Raw genomic sequence first — 9,657 nt, 5'->3', positions numbered from 1 at the left:
TACAAAAAATGTTAAAGGGACCTCTCTAAGTGGAAAAGAAAAGACCACACTAGAAATATGAAAATTATAAAAGGAACAATCTCATTGGTAAATGCAAACATACAGTAAAGGTAGTAGATCAACCACTTATAAAGCTAGTAGGAAGATTAAAAGACAAAAGTAGTAAAATCATCTACATCCACAATAAGTAGGTAAGGGATACACAAAACCAAAAGATGTAAAATATGAAGTCAAAGATATTAAACATGGGTGGCAGGAGTAAAAATTCAGAGTTGCTAGAATGCATTTGAACTTAAGATGTCATCAACTTAAAATAATCATCTATCTACATCTATTTATCTATCTATCTGTCTATCATCTATCTATCTAGCATTATATATAAACTTCCTGGTAACTATAAACCAGAAGTCTATAATAGACACACACACAAAAGGAAAATGGAATTCAAACATAATACTAAAGATAGTTATCAAATCACAAGGGAAGAGAGCAAAAGAAGAAGCTAAGGAACAAGAACTACAAAAGCAACCAGAAAACAATGAACAAAATGGGGAATCTAAAAAAATGATACAAATGAACTTAATTACAAAAGAGAAACAGACTCACAGACTTAGAGAACAAATTCATGGTTACCAGGGGGAAGAGTGGGGGGGAGGTATAGTTAGGGAGTTTGGGATTGACGTGTACACACTGCTATATTTAATGGATAACCAACAAGGACCTACTATATAGCACAGAGAACTCTGCTCCATATTATGTAACAACCTAAATGGGAAAAGAATTTGAAAAAGAATAGATACATGTATATGTATAACTGAATCACTTTGCTGTACACCTGAAATCAACACAACGTTGTTAATCAACTGTACTCCAATATAAAATAAAAAGTTAAAAAAAATAGTGTTGGGAAAACTGAAAAGCTGCATGCAAAATAATTAACCACTTTCTCACACTATACACAAAAATAAAGTAAAAATGGATTAAAAACTCAAATGTAAGACCTCAAACCACAAAACTCCTAGAAGAAAACATAGGATGTATACTTTTTGACATTAGTCTTAGCAGATATTTCTTTTGGATCTGTCCTCTCAGGCAAGGGGGAAACAAAAGCAAAAATAAACAAACCCCTTCCCTCTGGCAACCATCTGTTTGTTCTCTATATCTGTGATCAGTGAAATAGGTGAGGCAGATCAAGAGGTACAAACTTTTAGTTACAGAAAAAATGAGTCTTAGGGATGAAATGTACAGCATGGAGAATATAGTCAATAATATTATAATAACTTTGTATGGTAACAGGTGTTATCTGGACTGATTGTGATGATCATTTTGTATTGTACAGAAATACTGAATCACTATGTTATGCACCTGGAAATGACATAGTGTTGTAGTTCATTTATACTTCAATAAAAAAGTATTTGTTTACTAAAAATTAATAAATTTAAACTAGTTAATTAATAAAAGCAGTGGGTTGTATATCATAGTAATTCAGAATGATAGTATTCCTTTCGGTTTCGTTCAAATTTGGTTAATATATTTTGGGGCCATACACTGTGCCAAGCACTTTGCTAGGCAGTTGGGGCTATAAAAATTAATATAACTCAGTCCAGTCCTGAAGGAATTAATAATACATGGGTGACATGGACTCCTAAAAAACAAAACCAAACAATCAAATTAAAATCACAAACTAAAAACACTAAATATAATGCGAGTTACTAGATTGAAGTGCAACTTAAATAAAAAGGCTTCACTTCATTTAGGACGGATTCTTTTTTTTTTTTCAGGAGGAGGAAGGAAAAGGTTTTCCCAGTTGAGAAATGTGATGTGTCAAGGCATAGAGTTATGACAGTTCATACCGCAGTTAGTGTGTGGTCCAACTTGTGGTAAATTATAACATAGTTTGTTCAACACTTCTGATAAACTCCAAGAACTTGGTTCTCTTCTTTAACTGTCTTTCTACTTTATTTCTTATGAGTACTGCAGTGTAGCACTTGTACCACTCTCTGAATATCTATTTAAAAGATACAGAATTATAATCACTGAATACTGAATTAAAAACTGATCCATGGTGTCACCCAGTTTTTTTTGCTGGAATGCACCATTTGACTTTATAAATGTTGCAACATTTATTAAAGATCTTGGAGTTGGATGGAAGTGCTGTTTATTGTCTAGTCAAAGAACCTCTCTTGAGGATTGATTATACTGTTGAGTTAGAGAGTACGTCAGAGCTTTACTTTGAAGCATTGAGTAAAAAGTAGATCTAACTGTACTCACAGATGGCTTCACCTTGGAGGTCAAACTTTTAATCTGTGTAACTTTTAAATACCATGGTTCTCAGATTACAGAAATACCTGTATTGTATTTTTCAGAGTAGGTTTTTGACAAATATTTGTGGAAAGAAGGAAGAGATGTATGAGGACACCACATCTCCCTTGGATCAGATAAAGTCATAAATGTCTGCTTAGACTGTTTACATTTTACAGTGGAGATAAATGTCATGATCCTTGGAGTCTCTATTCCAGAATAATAAAATAACCTCCCTGGCAGAATGCAAAATCCAACACTAAACTCCAGTCTAGACTGTGGGATAGAAAGAGTTAACTGTTTAGATAGGAAAGTTTTTAAAAGAGCTGTTAGAAGTAGTTTGTGGTGTAGTCCAATAATTGTTGATTATAAAAGTCACTAGCTTTTAGTATCTGCTTGTGGTTTTAATTAGTTTTAATGAATGTAAATCATGCAGTCCTCTACTGCCCTGCTCAAGTTCATTACTCACTAGGTTGTCTGCAGTTGGTTGTTTTGGGATTATCTATCATGCTTAGGAAGAAGGGGTCTTGTTACACAGCTTCAAGGAAGGACAGTTTTCTTCCCCGGGGAATGAAATTCAGTACACAGAGCATCTAACTTCAGTGTTTAGCTTGTATGTGTGACCCTACAGAAGGCGTGGGAAGACTCACAGATGCCAGGTGGGCAGAGACCCTGGATTTCATGTATAAAGTGAACCCCAGAAATGCCTTTTGTGATATTTGCCTTATTGGTATAATATATCCATATTTATTATTGATTATACTGATGAAATTTGATCTCATTAAAAAAGCTGGGGGGAAGATTTAAGGCTTACACTCAATGTACCATATCGTGGAAACGTTTTACAGGTGAAAGTAAGTTCCTTTAGTTTCATGATTTTCAAGTCTGGTTGTGCTTTTGAATCACTGGGAGAGTTTTAAAAAATCCTAAATCCAGGTTTCACCCCGAATCAATTAAGTAAGAACTTCTAGGTTTACTGATTCTATAGTTCTGGGATTGGGAACTTTCCTTCTCTTTCTCTAATTTTTGTTTGGAAATAATTTAAATCTTACAGAAAGGTGATAGAACTCAATTATACTCTTTGTCTACATTTAGCAATTTTTAACATTTTGTCACATTTGCTTTATTGTTTCCTCTCTCTATGTATCTTGATATTTTTTCTGAACTATTTGAAAGTATGTTTTTTTGACAATTTTATTTTTTTAAACTTTTTAAAAATTATAGATTTTCCCCAGGATTATTGAGATATTATTGATATGTAACATAGGTAAGTTTAAGGTGTACAACCTGATGATTTGACATTTGTATATACTGTGAAATGATTACAACAATGAAGTTTACTGACATCTTCATCCCGTCACATCATTACCATTTTCTCTTTTTTGTGGTACTCACATTTAAGACGAACCCTCTTACCAACTTTCATGTATCTAATACAGTATTGTTAATTATAATCACCATGCTGTATATTAGCTCGTTAGAACTTATTGATACTAATCTTACAGCTGGAAGTTTGTACACTTTAACCAACATCTCCCATTTATCCCACCACCCAGCCTCTGCAAACCACTGTTCTACTCTCTATTTCTATGAGTTTGGCTTTTTTTAGATTCCACTTATAAGTGAGAACATACAGTATTTGTCCTTCTCTGACTTATTTCGCTTAGCATAATGCCCTCAAACTCCATCCATGTTGCTGCAAAGGCAGGATTTCCTTTTTTATGGCTGAATAATATTCCATTGTGTATATACATACCTATATCTTTCTTTCATTATAAATTTATTTATTTATTTATTTTTGGCTGTGTTGGGTCTTTGTTGCTGTGCGTGGGCTTTCTCTAGTTGTGGCGAGCGGGGGCTACTCTTTGTTGTGGTGTGCAGGCTTCTCATTGCGGTGGCTTCTCGTCGCAGAGCATGGGCTCTAGGCGCGCATGCTTCAGTGGTTGTGGCCTGTGGGCTCAGTAGTTGTGACTCACGGGCTCTAGAGCACAGGCTCAGTAGCTGTGGCACATGGGCTTAGTTGCTCTGCAGCATGTGGGATCTTCCCAGACCAGGGCTCGAACCCGTGTCCCCTGCATTGGCAGGCGGATTCTTAACCACTGTGCCCCCAGGAAAGCCTGATGCGTATATATCTTTATCCATTCATCCACTGGTGGACACCTGGTGCAATTCATCCATTGTATCCATGTCTTCGCTATTGTGAATAATGCTGCAATGCACATGGGGGTGCAGATATCTTTTCAAGATATTAATTCCATTTTTTTAATATATACCCAGAAGTGAGATTGATGGATCATATGGTAGTATTTTTAATTTTTTGAGGCTCCTTCATATTGTTTTCCATAGTGGCAGCACCAATTTATATTTCCATCAGCAGTGCATGAAGATTCCCTTTTCTCCACATTCTCAACAACACTTGTTATTTCTTGTGTTTTTGATAATAGCTATTCTGACAGGTGTGAGGTGAGATATTGTCATTTGATTTGCATCTTCCTGATGATTGGTGATGTTGAGCATCTTTTCATATGCCTGTTAGCCATCTGTATATCTTCTTTGGAAATATGTCTATTCAAATCTTCTGCCCATTTTTAAGTTGGACTATTTGTTTTTTGCTATCAATTTGTATGAGTTCTTTATATATTTTGAGTATTAATCCTGTATACGATATATGGTTTATACATATTTTCTCCAGTTTAGTAGGTTGCCTTTTTATTTTGTTGATGGTTTCCTTTGCTGTACAGAAGCTTTTTAGTTTGATGTGTCCCACTGTTTTATTTTTGCTTTTGTTACCTTTGCTTTTGGTGTCAAATCTAAAAAATTATCACAAACACCAATGTCTAGGAGCTTATCCCTTAAGTTTTCTTCTAGGAGTTTTATGTTTTCAGGTCTTACATTCAAGTTTTTAATCCATTTTAAGTTGATTTTTGTGTATGGTGTAAGATAGTAGTCTAGTTTTATTCCTTTGCATGTGGCTGTCCAATTTCCCAGCACCATTTATTGAAGAGACTGTCCTTTCGCCATTGTATATTCTTGGCTCCTTTGTTATAATTTAGTTGACCATATATGTGTTGTTGACTTCTGGGCTCTCTGTTTTGCTCCATTAATCTATGTGTCTGTTTTTATGCCAATACCATACTATTCTGATTACTATAGCTTTGAAGTCAGGGAGTGAGATGCCTCCACCTTTGTTCTTCACTCTCAAGACTGCTTTGGCTGTTTGGGGTCTTTTGTCATTCTGTACAAATGTTATGATTGTTTGTTTTATTTCTGTTGTAAATATCTTTGGAATTTTGATAGGGATTGCATTTAATCTGTAAATAGCTTTTGGGTAATATAGACAATTTATCAACATGCTTATTTCTTCTTAGTCCTGAGTAGTATTACATTTTCTGGGTGTTCTACAGTTTATTTATCCATTTACTTACTGAAGGATATCTTGGTTGCTTCCAAGTTTTGGAAGTTATGAATAAAGCTGCTATAAACATCTGTGTGCAGGTTTTTGTTGTATTTATTTTGATGATAAAATTATCCTAGATTTGACTTGAGTCCCATCAAGCTGGCTGTAACTTCTGGTAAATATCATAATTTTTTGAGTACTTTCTTTTTTCTGGCATAAGAAGTTGTTCCAGATGCATTTTGGATTCCAGCCTTGGGATTCAGCCATTTTTCCAAGGACTCATCGTTCTTTTTAGTGGGAGAAGTTATTTGGAAACCAAGACATGGGTGATATTACATCCTTTTAACGAAGTCAAGAATTAGAACGAGCATAGTGATGTGTGATTATGGGAGCACATATTCTGAAAACTAGATTGTTTATTTTGAAGTAAAGTTTGCTGACCGATTGCTGAAACCAAGAAGAATACATTTCATTAAGGAAATAAATAGTTAGACCTTACAGTTGATTTTTAGTTTTAAAAGAAGCATTATTAGAGTCAAGAAAAGGAAACTGAAATTTTGTAATCTGTGATTTTCTTACCAGTAAGCAGTGTTATTTTTGTTACAAGAAACTGTCATAGCCACATGGGAACACCCACATTTCTCCCTGTTGGGGATTGATATGTATTCTCCTAAAATTCATATGTGGAAGCCCTAACCCCCAATATGATGGTATTGGAGAAGGGACATTGGGGAAGTAATTAGCATTAGATGAGGTCACAAAGGGTGAAGCCCTCATGATGGGATTAGGGGCTTTAAAAAAAGAGGAAGAGAGAGATTGCTTTCTCTCTAGCATGGGAGGACACAGAGAAAAGGCTGGAAGCCAGCAAGAGAGCTCTCGTCAGGAACTGAATTGGTTGGTACCTTGATCTTGGGCTTCCCAGCCTCCAGAACTGTGAGAAATAAATGTCTGTTTCTTAAGCCAACCAGACTATGATATTTTGTTACAGCAACCTAAGCAGACTAATACACCCCTGTAGTCACATATGGGATGCAAACTCGTATTCAGAAACTGCTTTATTAATTTATCATAAGATATCTTAACAGAAGGGCTAGAAATACTTGAAGTCCTGTTCTTGAGGAATTCTCCCTCCACCAGCAGAGTTACATGGAAAATCAGTTCTTAATCAGACAGTGATTGGGTGACCATGGAATTAGAACAGGAGGCATTAGATGAACTGAATGTTAAATAGATGGCTTGATGATGGTGTTAAAAAATCCAAGGGGAAGTTTTCTCTCCTCAGCAGTTTTCAGCTCAGTTGATCATCTCCTTTATTTTTTGAGCCATACCTCTCTTTGCTCCTAAAACATCAAACATTCCCTGTTTTCCTCCCATCTCTCTGTACCTTCTCAGTCTCCTTGGATAGCAATCTTTCATTGGCCTCAATATATTGTTGTAAGCAAAACATGTGTTTTCACCTGAACATGTCTTGAATGTTCCTGCCTTTGTACTTTTCTCATGGTCCTCTTCTCTTCCTCAAATGTTCACCTTCCTCCTTTCCATTCCAGCAAACCAACTACCTTTAAGAATCAGCTCAAGTTATACCTCCATTGTAGAATCTCTATACAGGAGTAAACTTGTTTTTAAATCTCCTATAACTTAACTTTTAGACTGGGGAACAGTTATGGGAAATCAGTGAACTGAATGTATTACAAATATGTGTAACAACATGGATGAAACTTGGAAATAAGTTTGGAAAAATGCAATTCTGTTTTCATGGAGCTCAGAAACATGTATATGTACATAAATTTGATAAATACATATACACATATATGGTAAAACCATAATAAGAAAGATAGGAACCATAAGCATAAAATTTAGCATAGTGATTTCTTCACTATGGATTTGAGGATAGGATCTAGATGTAGCAAGCAGGTGGATGCAATGGTGAAGGTTATGGTGTAGTTAAGTTGGTGTGGGAATTCACAGATACTCATTTGATGATTATGCTTATAACTTACAATGCTACATATATTCTTGAATAAGTATCAAATATTACCAAGTGAAACATGTGAAAAAGTTTTATTTGCTACATATCAGTTAAAATATTCATTCAAAACTTAATAAATGGCACTTTATTTAAAAATTCTGCTGCCTAACTTAATGAGGCATCACCTGGGTAGACTGGCTAGAGGCCCAGACAAGGTCTACTGGGGCACAGACCGCTTTAGAAGGGAGCATCGTATAGGGCTTAAAGACACAGGATTGGGAGCCAGACTCTGCCACTCACCAGCTGTGTAATCATAAGCAAGTTCCTCGTTTTCCTTATCTGTAAAATGGGGCTAATAATAATTCCTACCGTATAGGGCTGTTGTGAGGGTAAAATATATTGATGTATATATAAATTGCTTAGAGAATGTCTGGCATATGGTAAGAATGAGTTAAATGATAGCTATTTTTATTTGTTGGGGAAGTTATAGGTGTGTGGTACTCAGCTGTGAACTATGTGAACACAGTCACAGTATCATGGTGATAGATGTAAATCAACCCAGCTTGCATGGGAAGTTGTATAAACCCTATGGCTAACTTACTAGTACTCAAGGAGTGGTAACTTTTTCCAATGATAGAATGCCTGTCTCTTATCCAGATCATCTACTTTCCTGGTATTGAGGGACCTAAAAAATTCAATTTTATTATCAAATGAATATTTGAGGTCATGGCTTCAGAGAAAAAGGGAAGTATTTATTCCAGGCCAGTGTAAGGCTTGATAAATCAATTCCCACCACCCAGCTAGCTGGATATGCACCTCTTGGTCACATGCAGAGTATTCCTCACCTGGAAAGTGCTGGGAAACGGTGTCCGCTTGGGGTCTTAGGGTTTCTTCACATCTCATTTTTCCTTCCACGTTTGTGTTGACTATATGTCTTCTATTTAGTCTTTTTCCTGAAAGGTTAGAATGCAGTTGGTTAGTTTCAGTTCAGCAAAAAGCAATCACAGAGTTCTTTTTCCCTGAGGGGGTTAACTGTTTCTCTGTGTTTGAGTTTGGGGTGTTTCTAATCTCTTTAATTACACATTTACAGACATTCTTTTCAGCATTCTTCTAACCACAGGCAAAGCAAGGCCCACCTGTTTTGTGGAAGGGGCACATGTGTTGGGCCTTGGGCCTGAGCGAACATTCTGTAAAGGGTACACTTATTCCTCCTGGTCCCAGAACTCCATTTCCCATCTGACTTTTCCAGGAAGTTCTAAAAGATGACATGGAGAAAGCGACGCAGTTGGAGAGAAAGAGAAAAGAAGATAGATTTTAAATAGATGCAAAGAACAGGACCAGAGCGGTGAGTGAGCTACAACTTTTCATTATAGGATTTCAGGGAGAAAAAAAGGGATAATCCCTCCTCCCCCCCCCAAAAAAAAGGGATAATCCCTCCTCCAAAATTTCTTTCTGTTTTTTGGATAACATTTTCTAAATAGTTCTATTTTCAAGGAAATAAATTCCTTTTTTTCCCTCTGGGAAAATGAGGGAGTCTGTATCCCTTGTCCCCAAATCATTCCTCATGCTACTTTACGAAAATAACAGCAACAACAACAACAAACTATTACATGTCAATTTTACTGGCAGACTCATGACAGTAACTTATTAACAAGCTTTCAGGAGCTATTTCACTATCTCCTCATGAATGGTTTACAGGGAGCATGGGAGGAAAGTAATAAGGAGACTCAGGACAAGGAAATGGGGTCAGTATTGTAGGAGCCCCCAAAGTGCTCCCAGAAAGTCATCAAGACCTGGGAACCTTCATCCTGCTGTTGGCTGATCAAGAGGTCCTCCCCTGGGAGAAGGGAGAGGGACGGACTGTTTATGGTGTGACCCAGGAGGTGCTAAAAGGACTGTCGGAAAATAACTTCCTCACAGGCTCGACATGGACCTGTCAGTTTCCACCATTGGAATGACTCATCATGGTCTCCAGAAAAACCTCTGTTAA

The sequence above is a fragment of the Monodon monoceros genome, unplaced genomic scaffold (genome assembly GCF_005190385.1).
Source record: "Monodon monoceros isolate NGI ecotype Baffin Bay Population unplaced genomic scaffold, NGI_Narwhal_1 Super_Scaffold_2, whole genome shotgun sequence".
NCBI lineage: Eukaryota > Metazoa > Chordata > Mammalia > Artiodactyla > Monodontidae > Monodon > Monodon monoceros.
Note: the sequence above shows the minus strand (reverse complement) of the source record.